Source organism: Carlito syrichta, unplaced genomic scaffold, assembly GCF_000164805.1.
Source record: "Carlito syrichta isolate Samal-C Ts95f unplaced genomic scaffold, Tarsius_syrichta-2.0.1 Scaffold303514, whole genome shotgun sequence".
Classification (NCBI taxonomy): domain Eukaryota; kingdom Metazoa; phylum Chordata; class Mammalia; order Primates; family Tarsiidae; genus Carlito; species Carlito syrichta.
In genome coordinates this window covers 290432-309582 of record NW_007247610.1, presented here as the reverse complement: position 1 = coordinate 309582, position 19151 = coordinate 290432, and the positions used below count along the sequence as shown (strand labels likewise).

General features: G+C 37.7%; 1 protein-coding gene and 1 pseudogene across 1 annotated transcript in view; one reads left to right on the top strand and one right to left on the bottom strand.

Annotated features, from left to right (window-relative positions):
* Positions 1–19151, bottom strand: part of LOC103260981 (threonylcarbamoyladenosine tRNA methylthiotransferase) — a gene marked incomplete at its 3' end in the record, with an annotated part of 109530 nt that overhangs the window by 5922 nt on the left and 84457 nt on the right. The window lies entirely within an intron of this gene.
* Positions 11985–12655, top strand: LOC103260980 (annotated as a pseudogene).

Below are 19151 nucleotides of genomic sequence, written 5' to 3'. Positions count from 1 at the left end.
CCAAAAAAAACCCCAAAAAAAAAAAAAAAAAAAACAAAGCAGGTGGTATCACATCCTCAGAAAAAAAAAAAAATACCAAAGCAGGTGGTATTACCAGACTTCAAACTTTACTATAAAGCTACAATCATCAAAACAGCTTGGTATTGGTATAGGAACAGGTATATAGATCAATGGAATAGAATTGAGATTTCAGAAGCAAAACCTCAATTTCTCAATCAACTTATCTTCGACAAAGCCTCCACCACCCACCACTGGGGAGAGGAGAACCTATTGAGTAAATGGTGCTGGGAAAACTGGCTGACCACATGCAGAAGATTGAAACAGGACCCCTATCTATCCCCATATACAAAAATTAACTCCAAATGGATCAGAGACCTAAATGTAAAACCTCAAACCATAAGAACCTTAGAAAATGAAGGACATACCCTCATGGAAATTGGAACTGGCATCCAATTCCCGAACAATACCTGGAACCCACAGGCCATAAGGGATAAGATAGACAAGTGGGACCTCATTAAACTGACAAGCTTCTGCAAAGCCAAAGTAACCATCATGAGAGCAGGGAGACAACCCACAGACTGGGAAAAAGTATTTGCCAGCTCCAGGTCTGACAAAGGCTTAACATCTTGGCTCTACAAGGAACTGAAACATGCTGAAAAGAAAAAAACAAACAACCCCATTATAAAATGGGCAAAAGATATGAACAGACACTTCACAAAGGAAGACATCCAAGCAGCCAACAGACACATAAAGAAATGCTCAACCTCACTAATCATCAGGGAGATGCAAATCAAAATCACACTGAGATACCACCTAACTCCAGTCAGAATGGCCATTATCAATAATCAAAAAATAAGGTGTTAGAGAGGGTGTGATGAAAAGGGAACACTTCTACACTGTTGGTGGGAGTGTAAACTAGTGCAACCTCTGTGGAAAGCAGTGTGGCGATTCCTAAAAGCTCTAAACATCAACCTCCCATATGACCCTGCAATCCCCCTACTGGGAATATACCCTGAAGAACTCAAATCTCTCTATAAAAAAGATACCTGCACATGAATGTTTATCGCAGCATTGTTCACAATACCAAGAACTTGGAACCAACCATGCTGTCCATCAAAAGAGGACTGGATTTTAAAAATGTGGTACATATACACGATGGAATACTATGCAGCCATAAAGAAAAACAAAATCATGAATTTCGCAGCAATCTGGATGGAACTAGAGTCTATAATACTGAGTGACCTCTCACAGAAACAAAGATCTGAGTATCACATGTTCTCACTCATACAGTGGACCTGGATCATCCAATGCCACTAAGACATAAGAAAATGACTGACAGTGGTGGGAAACTATGGGGGGGAAGGGGGATGGGACTAATGGTAGTAAACATCTGTCTCGGGACGGGGAGACACCTGTTATCAACAAGGGGGCCTGAATGAAGCATATTTGTATACCTAACCCTTAACTGTACCCCACAATATCATAATAAAAAATATTGGGGAAAAAAAACATTTATCTAAATGAACATCAGCATTTCTCCTATATATGTTTGTAGAATACTCACATCACATGCCCATACACATATGTGTAAACACACACACACACACTTGCATATGTATAAATATGTATACATATAAATAAATCTCAGTGATGATTACTAAAAAGGCAAATAATGTAGAAAACCTAAATATCCATTATAAGGAGATTGCTGAAATTATGGAACTGCAGTTGAAATATTTGTTAATCTCTTATATTATCAGGTGATACAAAGCAAGGTATAGAAGATTATGTCTGCTATTTCATTTGTGTTTTCCAACGGAAAAAGAAAAATTCTGTTCTAAGCAAAGAAAATATATAGAAGCATGTATAGGAAACTGTTTGGTTTGTCCCTTGAAAGTAAGATGAAGGTTCAGTTGTCCTCCAATACTGTATCCACATGCATCTTTCTCCTTTTTTTAAAACTCCCATGAACATTACTTTTATAATTCTTTAAAGTTTAATCCTGAGAAGGGACACTGAATATTTAATTTACATCCATCTGTATTGTTTAAATTTTTTTAAGTATGTATTGCTTTTTCCTTTAAAAAAAACTAATTATTTTTTTAAGTTTCCTTTCCCACACAGTTTAAAATCAACAGCTTCTTTTCATTTTATGGTGAGAACATAAACTATTGTCCTGCTGTGATCCATCAGAAAAACAGTAACATTTTCTGAGGGACTTTTCTCCCCCAGCAAAAAGTTTTCATACTCACTGAACCAAGAAAATGGTAGTCACCAACAAGAGAAACAAACTATTATTTGTTTTAAATGAAACATATTTACTTTCCAAACTGTTTATTTACATACACAAGAATTTAGTTTTACATCTAGAGTAATAAAAATCTTATCACTAATAATAATTTTAGTTAACAATATTGAACACATATTATGTGTCCAGCAATAAGCCAAGTACTACACGTTTATTTTTTTCATGTAACACTCCCAAATTGAGGTAAGTTCATTTTTATTCCAATTTTACAGAGGAGGAATCTAAAGTTTAGAAAAGAAAAGTAGCTTGCCTAAACTCCCCCAGTAAAAGGGTGCCAGGATTAGAAATCCAGACAAACTGACTCCAGAGACTGTAAATTTAAGGAAATTAGAATACCTCATTAGTGGCTCTTTGCCTCTTAATTTAAAAAAAAATGCAGACAATATTAAAAACAAAACAAGAAGTATACATAGCCTTGAGGTTGCCTTATGATATTCTTAAGAAGACTAATAATCAGGCTTCAAAAGCAGCTGCTTTGCTATTTTCAAAATTTCTAAGATCTTAAACATGTCAGCTCTTGGCCTTCTTGTCATCAGTGGGAGACATGGAAGTAAAGGGAGAATTAATAATGAATGCAGGATTATTACCCTAAGCACAGGCAGACTCTCACAACCACCAATCTTCCCTTCCCCCTGCAGGCTTCTGCATAATGGTGGCATTATGGAAGAGACAGCATGGTTAGAATCAACACTACTCAGGAGAACAAAACATTATCTTACACAACTGTTCCATTTGAAAGTCAACCAAAGAAGCAACATAAAACAATAAAAGGAGCCTATTCATAGATTTAAGTAAGGAGGGTAAGTAGGTTGATACAAATAAAAGTTAACAAAGAACAAAACAAAGAGAAATAAAGTTTGATTGCTTTGGACCTAGAAGCATTTTTTGAGAGTTTCTTTGCTACACAACTCTAGAAGACAAGTCAAGTCCAAACAGTTTAAAAGTGTATTATGTTTAACCACGTCCAGGGAGTTCATCTGTATACAAATCATTGAGTGCTTACTAACAACTCACAGAATAGAGTATTTTAATAAGAGAATTTACTTTAAGATACTTCTTGAAAACAACTCCTGAAAACAAACAAGAAACAATAACAATTCTGGTCAGTGGATGAATTTTTCTTCTCTATTTCGCTTATTGTTCTTTTTATGGACTGTATAATGCTCAGCATGTTTCAAGCAATCATGTTTTCAAAATCTGTTTTCTTTCTTTGTTGTTTCTTTGAGTTGGAGTCTCACTCTTGTCGCCCAGGCTGGAGTGCAGTGGCACGCTTACAGCCACCGCAGCCTCGACCTGCTAGACTCCAGTGATCCTTCTGCCTCAGCCTTCCAAGTAGCTAGAACTACAGATGCGTGCTACCACATATGGCTAATTTTTTATTTACTGTAGAGATGAGGTCTCGCCAAGTTGCCCGGGCTGGTCTCCAACCCACAGGCCCACCTGCCTCAGCCTCCCAAAGTGCTGGGATTACAGGCTAAGTCACCAAGCCTGGCCCCGGCTAGTTCTTTTGTGTATGTGTGCGTGATTTATTGTAGAGACAGGGTCTCACCAAGTTACTCAGGCTGGTCTCAAACCTCCAGGCTCAGGCAATCCTCTCGCCTTGGCTTCCCAAAGTGCTGGGATTACAGTCTGAGCCACCACGCCCAGCCTCAAAATCTGTTTTCTAAAAGCAATGAAAGTGTTTCATGAGAAAATATTCTCCCTTCAGTTAGCTAGGCTCAGAGCAATGGGAAGATGAGGAGAAGGGAGAAAGGAAGGAAGAAGTAGAGGAGAAGAGGGAAAGGAAAAGAAGAAAGAGAGACTGACAGAGTCCTACACTTCCAACCAGAAATTCTCAATCAGAACAGGCCCTCAGTTGGGCGGTGTTGGTGATTGTATGGTGAGTCTATAAGTGAAGAACACAGAGACTCCTAGGAAGTAGCCCTATTCTTGGAGATTACTCACATAATGAGTTTGTTCTTTTAAAATAATCCTGCTGAGAGCTTCAGAGAAATAAGATGAGAAAACCAGGGGTCAGCTTGAACTCTGTTTATTGTATGAAGGAAAAACATTTTTTTCCTTTTAAATAAAAAATAACAGCTAAGCTCTACCAATAACTATTGAAAATGAGTTATATAGCTAAGTAGGCCTGGTCATAATCAAAATCAGAGTGTAAGACAAATCTATTACTCACTATGCAGGAAAGAACATTGTTAATATACCCCATTCTCACTCCAAGTTAAATTGCTCTGCTGCAATATAACTACTTCAGACATATAACTACTTCAGAAGTTACTGTGTCTAAAGAATCCCTAACAGATGTCTACTTCACATATGTTAAATAAGTTTTCTAAATCAAGAGCCTATATAATCACCAAATGGACTTTACAGGACACTTCATGATTTGGCCACCATCCCTCTACTCAAAGCCACTCTTCACCAGGCCCATCCTGCAAGCTATGTTCCAGCCACACTGAGCTTTTAGGCTCTTGGGCCTAACATATAAAACTCCAAAAATGAAAAGACCAAAACCTAATAGAAAAAACTGGGCGAAAAACATGAACTAAGAGTTCACAAAAAAAGAAACACACATACTTGTTGAACATACAAAAAGATGCTCAACTTCATTCCTAATAAATGCAAATTAAGACTGCCTTAAATTTTTTAAAAAGTACAGTTTTTCACTCATTAGAATGTCAAAAATCCAAAAGTTTTATAACATACTGTATAGTGAGAAAAAAGGTATTCTTATGCATTGCTGGTAGGAACAGAAACTAGACCACAATCCACGGAGGCAATCTGATGATATCTACTAAAATGGCAAATGCATATCCTCAGACACAACAGTTTCCCTTTTAAGAATTTAGCCTATAGCAAACATAGTTGCATGTATGCAAGGTTATTAACTGCAGTATTATTTGTAATAGCAAAAAATATCAGGTTTAAAAACATTTTAGTACCGTCAGAACAGAGACTCCTATAAAGCTTCTTACAAAAGAAAAAATAAACGAACAACCTCTGAGATCCAATACAGAAAGATCTCCAGGTCATATTTTTCAGAGAAAGAATAAGACACTAAAAAATATACACAGTATGTGACCACTGGGGAGAAAGAGTTGGATGGGAGGATCTAGAATACATATTCACATTTGCTTGTATTTGCATAATTTTTAAAATGTATACCAGAAACTAGTAGCAGTAGCTATTTGCTGGGGCCAGGAGAAGGGACAGGGAACAGGATTAATGGAAGACAAGATGAGAAGAAGACTTTTCCTTATATAACTTATATTTTCGTTACAATCCATTGTAAAGTAAAAAAAGCAATGATAAAAACTGCAGCCTGTCTTGATATGTCTGCCTGCTATCTTCCCATCTCTGTGTTCCTCTTCATTGTCAAACATATCAAAAGAACTGCCTCTAAGTACTAGCCACACACTGTCATCTCACCTTCACTCCTCCGCCACCTCATTTGGTGAAGACCCTCAACTACTCACCATTCCCCTGAAAATGCTTTCATCTAGGTAACTGATAGCAAATGTCACAGGCATCTCACAAAATACACAATGCTGTTAAACACCCCTTTTTATGGTATCAACAGCATCACTCTCCTTTTTCCTCTAACCTCCTTGGCCTGTTTTATCCATCCCCCTGCCCTAACCTGCCCCCCAACATACAGAGTTTCTTATAACCTAGATTTGGATTCTTTTCTATTTACTAGATGATCCCATCCTTTCCTCCCATGGTTTTAAATACTACCCTTAGGCTAAGATGATACCCAAATCTATCCTTCCAGTTCAGACATGCATCTGAGCTCACTATCCAACTCACCTAATAACATCACCTCTGGAATGCATCACAGAAATATTAAACTTGACACAAATCATTTCCAAAACTGAACTCTCACATTTTTCACCCTGTAATCATCAGTTTCTAGTTAGGAAAGCAAAAACTACTCTAGACATTAAAACAGAGAAGAATTAATTAGAAATGTGGTTATACAGGCTACAGAAGAGACAAGACCCCAAATGGGAAATGAAGCAACCCCAAAATGAGTAACAGCACTGATGGGGATCAGAACACACTATCCTGAAGTGTGGCATCTTGGCATACTGACTATTTTAAATTAAAGATAACTGAGAAAACCAGCAGAAGCAGGATGGTCTCTCTGATTTTCTCCATCTCTTCACCCCTATGGCAAGTCATAAAACCTAGGAAAAATCCTCTGACTGTCTTCTGAAGCAGGTCATAAGAACCTCATTGGAGATGTGCCCTCCCTATACCCAGAGGAAAGGGAACATCCTTATCTCTGAATATGAAGAGACACAGAGAAGAATCTGAACTATCAGGTCATGCTAAGTTTCCCCACATTTATTACCATTAGATCATACTCTTTTACCCTATTATATTTCTCTACGATTCTCCACTCTTCATCAAACCTACTCTTAAAAGCTCTAAATACCAACCTCCCATATGACCCCGCAATCCTCCTACTGGGAATATATCCTGAAGAACACAAATCACTCTATAAAAAAGATACCTGCACACGCATGTTTATCACAGCATTGTTCACAATAGCAAGAACCTGGAAACAGCCATGCTGCCCGTCAAAAGAGGACTGGATTTAAAAAAATGTGGTACATATACACGATGGAATACTACACAGCCATAAAAAAGAACAAAATCATGAATTTTGCAGCAACCTGGATGGAACTAGAGTCTATAATACTGAGAAACAAAGTCTCACAGAAACAAAGATCCGAGTATCACATGTTCTCACTCATATAATAGACCTTAAACATCCAATGAAATACTATACGAAAATGACTAACCGTACTGGGAAACTATGGTGGGGGGAAGGAGATGGGATTAACAGTAGCAAATATCTGTCTGGGAACGGGGAAACACCCCATATCAACAGGGTGCCTGAATGAAACGCAATTGTATACCTAACCCTTCACTGTACCCCACAACTTCACAATAAAAAAGAAAAAAAAAATACTAGCATTTAATTGTTTCTTTGGGTCTTCATTTCCTTATGAAGGCTCCCATGTCACAGAAAACTTATATTAAATAAATTTGGCTTTCGCCCATTAATCTTTGTCAGTTTGATTTTCAGACCTAGCCAAAGACCCTAAGAGGATGAAGGAAAACCTTTCCTCTCCTTTTCCAGTAGAAAACCACTACTAGACTGGGTGAAGGAAAGACTCACTAGAAGTACTCCTAATCCAAAAATCTGAAATCCAAATGCTCAAAAATCCAAAACCTTAAGCACCCACATGATCCTCAAAGGAAATGCTCCTTGGCACATTTCAGATTTGGGATTTTCAGATTAGGGAAGCTCAACTGTAAGTATATAACGCAAATATTCCAAAATTTGGAAAAACCCAAAACACTTCTGGTTTTGAAAAAGGAATACTCAATCTGTATTATAAGAGCCAGAAGCTGGGACTACTTGGCAGGGGCTAGAATGAGAGCGGAAGCCACACACTGGAACCTGGGACTACAAAGGAAGGGGCTCTCTGATATACAGGAATGAAACTGCCACTTTCTGGGACACCATCCAGAGCAAAAAGAGAGGAAAGAAGGTACACTACCTCCTCCCTACTCCTACTCTTCAGTGTTCATCCTATTGCCCAAATCTAGTAACAAAAGCCAAAAATGTAAGGATGCCTATAATGCAGTCCATGCAATACAGAACAGGACAGAGAAGGTCAGAGAATTGTATCTGAGATCCCAAAGGCAAATGACTATACTTCACCTCTCCCCGTGTTCTCCATCTCCATGACACATCTGCCCAGATGGTAAGACCAGAAACCCAGGAGTCATCTTTAATCATTTCTTTCCCCTCATCATCTCCCACCACAGCAAATCCAACAACTCCCAATGGAATTTATCTCTAAAATAATATGAAATACATCTATTTATCACCACTGCCACCACCCCTGTATAATCCATCATGTCACATCTAGACCATTGCAATAATTTCCTTTCCCCCTATGGTTTCCACTAAGGCAGCTCAGAAAACTAGCAACATAACAAAGGAGAGCAACAGTTGTTTTAATAGTCACGGACAATCTATACATATGCATAATTGAAAACTGGGTGAACAAAATAAATACAATTGGCATTAAACATTTTGATGAAAGTAAAATAAGTCATTATTGAGAATTTACTACACACACACAAAGAGTTCTTCAAAAAAAATACAATTGAATCTTTAAATGTGTATATCACAGAAAATCACCTTCATTGTTCAAATATTATACACTGAAAAGAGTTCTAATTAGCCAAGAAACAAATCTTAACCAAGAGAAGTCCACTCACTAGCAAACTAACAAAACATCTGGTTTCCATTCAGATTATATAAAACCTTCAGCTGTTCCGCAGCAATCAATAACATGAGTCACCTGGTCAGAATGTCACATTTCTAGGATCGGCACCAATTTCAGAAGGCAGAAGTATCTCTTTGAAGAGATGTTTAGATAATCTGCAGAATATTATCTCTAATTATAAGATCAAATTCTAGATGGTGACCTAGCAAACTTACTGGCTCAAAACAACTATCAATTTGGTAAGTAAAAAGAAAATACCCATAAGATATTGGTATGACAGGAAAGATCTAGATCAGAAATAAAGCTCTGGACTAAGATAGGTTCACTAGGCTTCAAACTTCAAAAAAGAATAACTTCAAAGATCTAATTAATAAAATAATGAAACAATGTAAAGAATGAAGTACCTAGGTTAAGATCAATGTCCATTCTGAATGTCCATTCTGATTTGTCAGTGTTCATGGCATGACCATGTAAGGTATTCTGAATATAACCCCTGCAGAGAAGCAAAATGAGTCATCCAAGTACTTAAAAAGTGTTGAATGATAGCTATTCATAAATAATATCACCAAAATGGCAATGTCAATTTTTCTAAATTCCAAATGTGTTTTCACAATTTGAGACAAAGAATAAGTAGCCATAAAAAGAAGGAAAATATTGGCTTAAAAGACTATTCAGAAAAGAAGGACTACTAGAAAACCTTATTCGTATCACTGTAGCAGAGAATTTCTTAAGGAGGAAAAAGTGGGTATTTAATTATCTGATACCATTTTACAAAGGTAGGGAGAATTATCTTAATAAAACAATGAAGATCATTTAACTGGAATTTGACCCATCAAATGCATTAATATTATCATCTTTCTAAATTAATGTTAAAATCCCCCAACTCCAAAATTTACCTTTCAGATTTAAATTTTACTTCTCTTAGGTGATTAAAGATTTATTTTGATTACTTGCTTCAATAAAAAAGTCAAATATAATGCATTCTAGTCCTAATCTTGCTTCAAAAAACTAGAGGCGACATAAAGAACTATAACTACTAAATGATAAAATGACAAAGAATCCAACTTTAAAATGGGCAGAAGATTTGAATATACATTTCTCCAAAAACATATAAATAGCCAACAAGAACACGAAAAGATGCTCAATGTCATTAGCCATCAAGGAAATGCAAATTAAAACCACCATAAGATATGCCACTTCACATCTACTAGGAGGGCTGTATTTTTTATAAGGTGATAAATGTTGGCAAGTATGTGAACTCATACAATGCTAATGAAAACATAAACTGGTATAGTGGCTTTGGAAAATAATCTGGCAATTTCTCAAATTATTAAACATAGAGTTAACATATAATCTAGCAATTCCTCTCCTCAGTATACACCCTAGAGAAATTAAAAAATGTTCACACAAAAACTTGTACATTGGTGTTCATAGCAGCATTATTCCAAATAACCAAAAAGTGGAAACCACCCCATGTCCATCAATTGATGAATAAATAAAATGCGGTATATTCATACAATGGAATATTATTCAGCAATAAAAAGAAATGAGAATTGCCTGAGTAATATGGCAAGACCTCATCTCTACAATAAATAGACAAATTAGCCAAGCATAGTAGCATGCACTCATAATCCCAGCTTCATGGAAGGCTGAGGCAGATGGACTGCCTGAGCACAGCAGTTCAAGGATTTAGTAGCCATGATCGTGCTATTGCACTCCAGCCTGGGCAACAGAGTGAGACTCCAATTCAGAAAAGAAAAAGAAAAAAAAAGAAATGAAGTGCTGATACTTGCAATCACATGGATGAATCTTGAAAACATTATGCTAAATGAAAGAAGCCAGTTAAAAAAGAAAATATGTTGTACGATTCTATATCAGTTTCAATGTCTAGAAGAAATAAATCCATAGCACAGAAAGCAGATTGGAGATTGTCCAAAGCCAGGGGATAGGAGGACTTTGAAGGTCAGATAAAGGATGTGGCATTTCTTTATGGGTAATAAAAAAGCTTTAAATTGATTGTGAAAATGGATGCACATGTCTGTGAAAAATATACAAGGGGAGGTCCAAAAAACCCCAGAATTTATTTATAAAAAATTGTGCATTTATTTTTACATAGTTAAACTTCAATCACCTTCAAAGTACTCTTCATTTGATGCAATACACCTATCAAGATGCTCTTTCCACTGCTCAAAACAGTTTTTAAATTAGTCAATTTAGAGGCCTTTTAGTGTTTCTGCCATTTTTTGTTTCACCTCTTCCACATCAGGAAAACATTTCCCTTTGAGGACTTTTTTTCATCTGGAGTAACAAAAAAAGTCACTCAGGGTGAGATTTGATGAATTGGGAGGATGGGGCATGGGAGTTATGCCATTTTGGGTCAAAAACTGTGAACACTCAGTGTAATGTGGGCAGGTTCATTTTCACGGTGGAAGAACTCAGAACATTTCTTCTGCAAATCGTGATGCAACCTTCTCAAAACTGCCAGATAAAAGCTTTGGCTGTCCATTTGATCAGGAAGAACAAATTCCAAGTGTACCATAAGAGGGAATGCCTGCCCTCCAAAAGATAATTCTGTTTGTTGTTTTTTGGGGGGGTTTTTTGGATCCACCTAGTCTACTTTAGATAGGTCAATTTCATGACATAGAATTACTATCTCGATAAAGCTATTTTTTTTTTTGAGTTGGAGTCTCACTCCATTGCCCAGGCTGGAGTGCAGTGGCACACTCACAGTCACCTCAGCATCGACCTGCTGGGCTCCGGTGATCCTTCCACCTCAGCCTTCCAGGTAGCCAGGAATACAGGCGCACGCTACCATGCCCAGCTAAATTTTTTATTTACTGCAGAGACGAGTTCTCGCCAAGTTGCCTAGGCTGGTCTCGAACCCACAGGTTCAGGCAATCCACTCACCTCAGCCTCCCCAAGTGCTGGAATTACAGGCTGAGCCACCGAGTATGGCCTCAATAAAGCTATTAAGAAAAAAAAAAACAGAAAAACAAAAACCGAGGGACAAACTTGAGGCACATCATCACTACTACACTGATTTCTGTGCCCATTACCTACCTGTTCCACCCATCTGCCCTAGCAAATTACTACTCATCTTTCACAGATCAGTTTACATATCACCTCCCCAGGAAGCTTTCTCTAGCTTCAGAAAGAGGAAGGCACTGCTTCCCATATGCCCACAGATGAGCTTGTGGTACACGCTGGCAACAATTCATAAATAAATTGTCCTCCCACAGATTATTTGTCCTTAAATCCCCAGAGCCATGCTTAGGACATAGAAAAGAATGCACTTGATCCAGGAGTGCCTGAGTCGAGGCAGTTGTGCGGCCAGCATCATGCCAGGTTTGGTTCTGTGGTGTTGTCTCACTGGTGAGGCCAAGAAGCCGGTGAGTCCCGTGCCCTGTCAAACCTGCAGCTCTCAGCCTCCCGCCACCATGGAGCACCTCATCGGTATCCAGGGACCCGATTATGTCCTTGTCACCTCGGACCAGGAGCAGCCAGCAATATTGTCCAGATGAAGGACAATCACGGCAAGATGTTTAAGATGAGTGAAAAAAATCTTACTCCTATGTGTTGGAGAGGTTAGAGACACCGTACAGTTTGCAGAATATATTCAGAAAAATGTGCAACTTTGTAAGATGTGAAATGGATATGAATTGTCTCCCACAGCAGCAGCTAATTTAACATGCCGAAACCTGGGTGACTGTCTTCAGAGGTAGACCTCATATCATGTGAACCTCCTCCTGGCTGGCTACAGTGAGCATGAGGGACCAGTGCTCTACTACATGGACTATCTAGCAGCCTTAGCCATGGCTCCTTTTGCAGCCCGTGGCTATGGTGCCTTCCTGACTCTCAGTATCCTGAATCAAAACTACATACATACTATCTCACGTGAGGGGTGCTTCTTAGCAAATGTCTGGAAGAGCTCCAGAAATGCTTCTTCCTGAATCTGCCGACCTTCGGTGTTCAAATTATTGACAAGAATGGCAACCATGACCTGGACAACATTTCCTTCCCCAAACAGGGATCGTAACATCACGCCCTTCCTCCCATTTGCCAGGGAACTTTTTTTGATGGGTGTCTTCAATTGTTTCTATTCTTTTGGTATGCACTCTTGATAGATGGTTAATTCAGAATAAAGCCGAATGTGGATAAATTGGAAAAAAAACAAAGAATGCACTTTTATTGTCAGTGAATAAATGAATGAAAGAATGAACACATGAATGAAATAAGTAAAGACCAAGGAGGCCAGAAAAGTGTATTAATTAGTAAGCATCAAGACTAACTAGAAAGAAAAGAGGTTGTCCACAATCAAAAATTGACAGTGGACAAACACTTTCAGCAGAAGCTTGGGTCAGGCTCTGATAGAGAATCTGGTATGTCTTCCAAGAGATCATCTTGTTCTAACAGAAACAAAAATAGCAATCTTTCATTCTGTGAAATAAAGGTGGTCCCCAACCTAATGATGATTCGACTTAAGATTTTTCAACTTTACAATGGTACACATTCATTAGAACCCGCACTTCAAATTTTGAATTCTAATTTTTTTCCAGGCTAGCGGGATATACTTTGATAACTCTCTCTTGCAATGCTGGCAGCAGCAGTTCCCAGCTAGCCAAGTGATTTACAAGGGTAAATACCCAATGCTCTACAGCAGACTGTATTGTCAGATGATTTGTCCAACGGTTGGCTAATGTAAATGATTTAGCATGTCTAAAGGAGGCTGGGCAAAGCTATGATGTTCAATAAGCTGGTATATTAATCGCGTTTTCAACTTACAGTATTTTCAACTTTAGCAGGATATAAGCCCATCCTAAGTCAAGGAGCACCTACCTGTACTGCACACCAATATTTAAAACTACATTTACTAAAATATCATTAAAATGTTGTCATTTAATAGATATGATGAACATGTATACATATAGTATAATTATTAAAAAAGCAAAAGAGAAGAAAATATACAAAATGTTAACAGTAGCTATATTTAGATAATGGAACTCATGCTCAAGAGAGCTGGTCTTTCCAGATTCTAGATGCATCCAGGCATGGTCTGAGACTGACAAAGTGAGTCTTCTCCCTCAAGTCTGAACCCTATCATCTGGAGGTTTTCACAAGTCTCTGGAGACAGGTCCTGGATCAGATCACCTGACTGGCTCCTCTGGAAGGGCTGGCTCCTTGGAGAGTTGGCCTAGGCCCCAACGGGCTTTTTCATCCAATTCACAGCAGAGCCTGTCTGGGACCTGGCAAGCTGAGGTTATAATGTTTTCCTTGAATAAGTCTATCTCAATAGTTCAGAGATTAGATAAAAGGACCAGAGGCACACTGTTGTTAACTATGGGAAAACAGAGGATCAAAGGGGAAAGAGATTTTTGCAAAAATTAAAGAACTCAGTAACTAACTAGATATGGGAGATGACAGAGGGAAGAGTTAAAAGTTTCTAACCTAGAAGCCAAATACAAGAAGTGACAATAGCAACATAAATGAAAGCTCGAAGGAAGAGCAGGTCAGAGAAGAAGAGCAAAACTTCAACATTTGACATGTTTACTTTCAGATTTCCATCCAGTGATATATACAAGCAGAACTATGTCACAAGCAATTGTAGGTCTAGGAAAGAACTCATATAAGGTCAATGATGCTGGTGTCACCAGAGATGACAGACAGCAGTCACTAGGTGGGGAGGATGACCAAACATCAGGGGTAAAAACCATGTAGAAGGTAGATATATGACTGTCACGCAGGCGTAACAGGTAGGCAGGACTTCAAATGAAGAGTGTTTGCCTGCTTGAGTAATGGTGACAGAACAATAAACTTACAGCGGTAGCAAAAAGCAAAAACTGTGCTGAACTTCTTTTCTGCCTTACGAATCAGAGGGAATTTGCCTACAAGTCACAAGTACCATTAAAATGCTTGACTTAACTTGCTATATGTTTCAATTTTGACTATGTAATAAATTAGAACTAAATAACTATATCTGCATAGCATTTTACCACCTGCAAAGCTTTTCAAATACATGATCTCATATGAGCTCCACAACAGCCACACATGGTAAGTATCTACAATCTCCATCTTACGGAGGAGGAAACAGGAATAGAAAGTAATGTTGTGACTTGCAAAGAGATGTCATAAACTGGAAACTAGGAGGCAGGGCCAGGATGGCTCCTTGGTCCTAGAGACTGAACTGAAATAAGCTGAGTCTACACCATTTAGTTTCCATCAGAGGTTAGGTACTGTAATGTGGTCTGTCTTTACTTCTCATACACGGATTCTTTCATAGTATCAAAAAAAATGATTTGCAAGTTTATTCAATGGATTATAGTCACTTTCTCTGAGAAAAGTAAATTTTACATTTAGAATGTAATGTATTTTTACCCACTGTTAGAATTAGAATGTTATGTATTTTTACCTACTTTTTCGTGAAAAAGTAGGGAAAAGAGGTGAAAAAGCAAAAGAGGGAGCTGAATAAAAATATCAAGAGAGACTGGAGTTCCTCATACCTTCTTTTTCTTTCTGTATCAATTCAATGTACGGCCATTAGGTGGAGCTGACAAAGGCAGGGGTTGTGCTGGGGGAAGGTAAGAGGCTAGCTCAGGAAGTGTGTCAGAGCCTATCCAAGAGGGAGAGATGTCAGAACACAAGCAAGATGAGAAGGCCTCTATATGAGAGGGCAACTCACCATGGGTTATCAGTGCCAGAGAGACCACGAGGGAAGGGTAGCCATAAAGAGTGGTTTGGCATGAAGTGTCAGAGTCTGAACAGGGTAAGAGCGTCCACCAAGGCAGGCAGCACAGCCCTGGGTCTCAGAGCCCAAGAAGAGTGAGAAGAGCATCTCTGCATGGGGCAGCCAGCATAGGGTGACGGAACCGGAGTACAATGTGGTAGGCATCCGCATGAAGGGGCAGCCTGGCCTGGGGCATCCACACTAGACAGGAGAGCATAAACAGGGTAAAGGAGACACCATGTCCATGCAGTATGATGACCCTGTGAGGTTTCAGAAGAGTTTCCCTACTGGGTGCTGAAACCCTGGAAGAATGAGGAGGGCGTTTCTGTAGAGAGGCAGCAAGATGCTGAGCACAGGAGGTCAAGAGGGATAAAAGTTTGAAGAGGATCCAGAAATTTACACAAACTCAAAGAACCTCCTCATATAATGCACATTAACTACAAAGGAGAAAAATAACTTTTCACAGCAAATAAACCCAGCAGACTGATCAGACTTAACTGATCAAAGTTAACATCACCAATAATAGGACAAGTCTAAGTCAGGTGCCACTTGATTAGATGCACTGAGAGGAAAAAAGCGTCACTTTTGAAGACACTCCCGCCAAAGATGTGTAACTTGAATCTACTCATGATAAAACATCAGAGAAATCCAAATCAAGGGACAATCACTCAAATAACTGGCTTGTACTCTTCAAAAATGTCAACGATACAAAGGCAAAGAAAGTGAGAGAAACTAGTCTAGATGAAAAAAATCTTAAAGAGATGTTTCAAACTGGATCCTTTTACCATAAAGGACATTATGGGAATAGCATGAATGAGGTCTGAAGATTTGGTGAAAGTAATGCTAACTGTTAATTCCCTTTTGTGATGGCTGTGTTATAGTTTTGTGGGAGAAAAATTTTATAGGAAATATACACTAAAGGTTTTGGGAATTATGGGGCATCAGGTAAAAAACTAACTACCAAATGGCTCAGGGGAAAAAAAGTTTTTTGCACTGTTCTTACAACTTTTCTGTAAATTTTCTTTGTCTTTTTATCTAAGTTTATTTTTGAAACAAAGAGAAGATTAAAGAGACAGACTGTTCTGCAATATAAGAATATATAACTCCCACAAAAAAACTTTAAGAGAATGGAAGGACTACATGGAACATGACTCACTAACCATGCTGAGATATGTTTTCCCTGATAGTAAAATAGGGTTGGTTTCATAAGAACGTCAGTGGCAGGACCAAAAAAGATCCTGACAAAGTGTCCTTTAAAAAAAAAATGTTTCTGTTAAAGGAGCATTTATTTTAAAAGCTAAAAAAAGAAAGAACATTCATATGTAATTATATTAATAAATATTTCTCTATGTAGAAAGAAATATTTAAAGTTAACTCAGAGACTTATAATATAATGTCTTTTGTGTCTTAAGTACTATATGTCTTAGACAACCTTCAGCCTTTATCATTCTGCTATTCACATACTACCCTATTTCCAACTAAAAAAGAATAGCCTAGTTTCCCTTCATAGTATTTTTAAATGTCTATAAATAGCATTTTTAAATATCTATAAAGTATCAACACCTATCTCAGAAAACTAGAACTGGACAAGATTTACCTCAAACACATAAAGAACATCAACAGAAAAAAATCATACAGCTAACATCATACTTAATGACTGAAAGACTCAATTCTTTCTCCTTAAGATCAGGAACAAGGCAAGGATGTCCACTCTTACCACTCATATTCAGCAAAGTATGGGAAAGTAAAGCCAGCAGAATGAAGCAAGAAAAAAATAATAATAACAAAATGCATATAGATCAGAAACAAAACAAAAAAAAACTGTTTCTATTTGCAGATCACCTGATTGTCTATAGAAAATTACAAGAAATTTATGACAAAAAAAACTCTTAGAACTAATGAGTTCTGCAAGGTCACAGAATATAAGGCTGACATACAAAAATCAAATACCTTTGTTAGTATACTAACAACTAATAAATGAAAGTGAAATTTAAAAAGGCAATGCCACTTACAATTACACTTCTTTACTCAAAAAAAGAAATATTAGGTATATTTAAATATTTAAAGGATCTATATGCTGAAAATTACGAAATTTTGTTGAAAGAAAATAAAGTCTTTCCAAGTTATTGGAAGGACTTAAGTTCATGGATTAAAAAAACCCAACATAGTAAAAATGTCAATTCTTCCAAAATTGATCTTTAACATAATTCCTGTTAAAATTCCAGCAAGATTTTGGTAGATATAAACAAAATTGTTCTAAAATCTACATAGAAAGGGAAAGTCCCTAAAGTAGCCCAAGACATTTCTGAAAAGAATAAAGTGTGAGAAATCAGTCTACCTGACATTATATAACTATACTAATCAAGACATTGTGGTCAGATGTAACCAAGGGAGATTCTCCCAAAAATCTTAAATAAGAATAGCAGATTGGTTAACTAAGGAACTGAACCCACTGCATAAGCAGTTAAGTCTTCAACACTCACATCTTGCAGAGTATGGCATGATCGTAGATAAATAACTATTTTGAGTTTCTAATTATCCCCTTTTCTAAGGGAGAGGATTTACTATAGTTATGCCATTCCTTATTAACTGTAGTTTCTGGTGTACTGGGAGCACAAATTTTCTCTCTTAGCTCTAGGTCACCAGAAGACAACAAGCTACAACCAGACCTCAGAGAGAAAACTATGCATCGAGCAGACATCCTGGACTATGAGGTAGATGCAGTGATATGTAACAAGTAACATCTCCCTGGTGGAAGTGGTGGCTGAATTCCCTGTACAACGTACTCATAAGAACATGGGTATATTTGGATTTTGCTAGCCAAAGGGGTGGATTTTGCAGCATGTCCAGTATGTATTTCCAAACTCCTCTCTTCCCCATCTACACCAGAGTCTAGGAAAGCTAACTCACTTTCACAGCCTTCCTTCTGGTTAGAGGTGGCCATGTGAAACAGTTTGGCCTTAAGTCTTGAGGGGAATTCTGATGTACTACAAGGCTTCCAGGAAGGTTTTTGGTTCCCTGGTAAAAATAAAGAAAGATGCTGCTGCTGATTCATGCCTTTTGCTGTTGCTTCCAACAAAAACATAATACCTCGAACAGAAGCAGCCATCTTGCAACCAGAAAGGAAAGGCCAAGAAAATTACAGACCAGTAAGTGATATTACTGAGTGGCAGATACTACCTTCAAAATTCTTCTCAGAAGAAGAAACCCTTATTAGTTCAAGCCATTGTCGATTAGGTGCTCTGTTACATACAATAAAAAGCATCTCTATGTCGTTTATTGATACATTTTAAAATACCATCAGTGATTCATTCAATGTTGCACAAATACTACTAATAACAATTGATACTTCTAGAGCCTTTTAGTATTTCCACAACATGTATTCATTTGATATTACAAGTTATACATCCCCACGTATTACTTCACATAGACTTCAGTTCCTTTCTCTCATTCAGCATGTATTTCTGAGTTGCCTACTGTGTGTCAGCGCGCTTGTAGATGGGGAAACAGAAGGTGATCAAGATTTAGTCAAGGTCCCTGCTTCTATCCATACAACTTTCTAGCAGGAAGCTTAATTGCAAAATGAGATAGATGAGAGATGATCTCTCCTAACACCAACATTTAGGAATCAATGAAGCCAGGTTATGCATATAACATAGACATCAAAAAAAGAAACAATGAAGGAAGGGAGCTTCTGAATGATGAGACTAACTCTAACTCAGTGAGTCAAGGAAGAAAAAAAAGGTAACAAGTTAGAAGAAAATAATTAAAAATAAAAGAAGTAGAACTAAAGTATACTCATTCGCTTCCT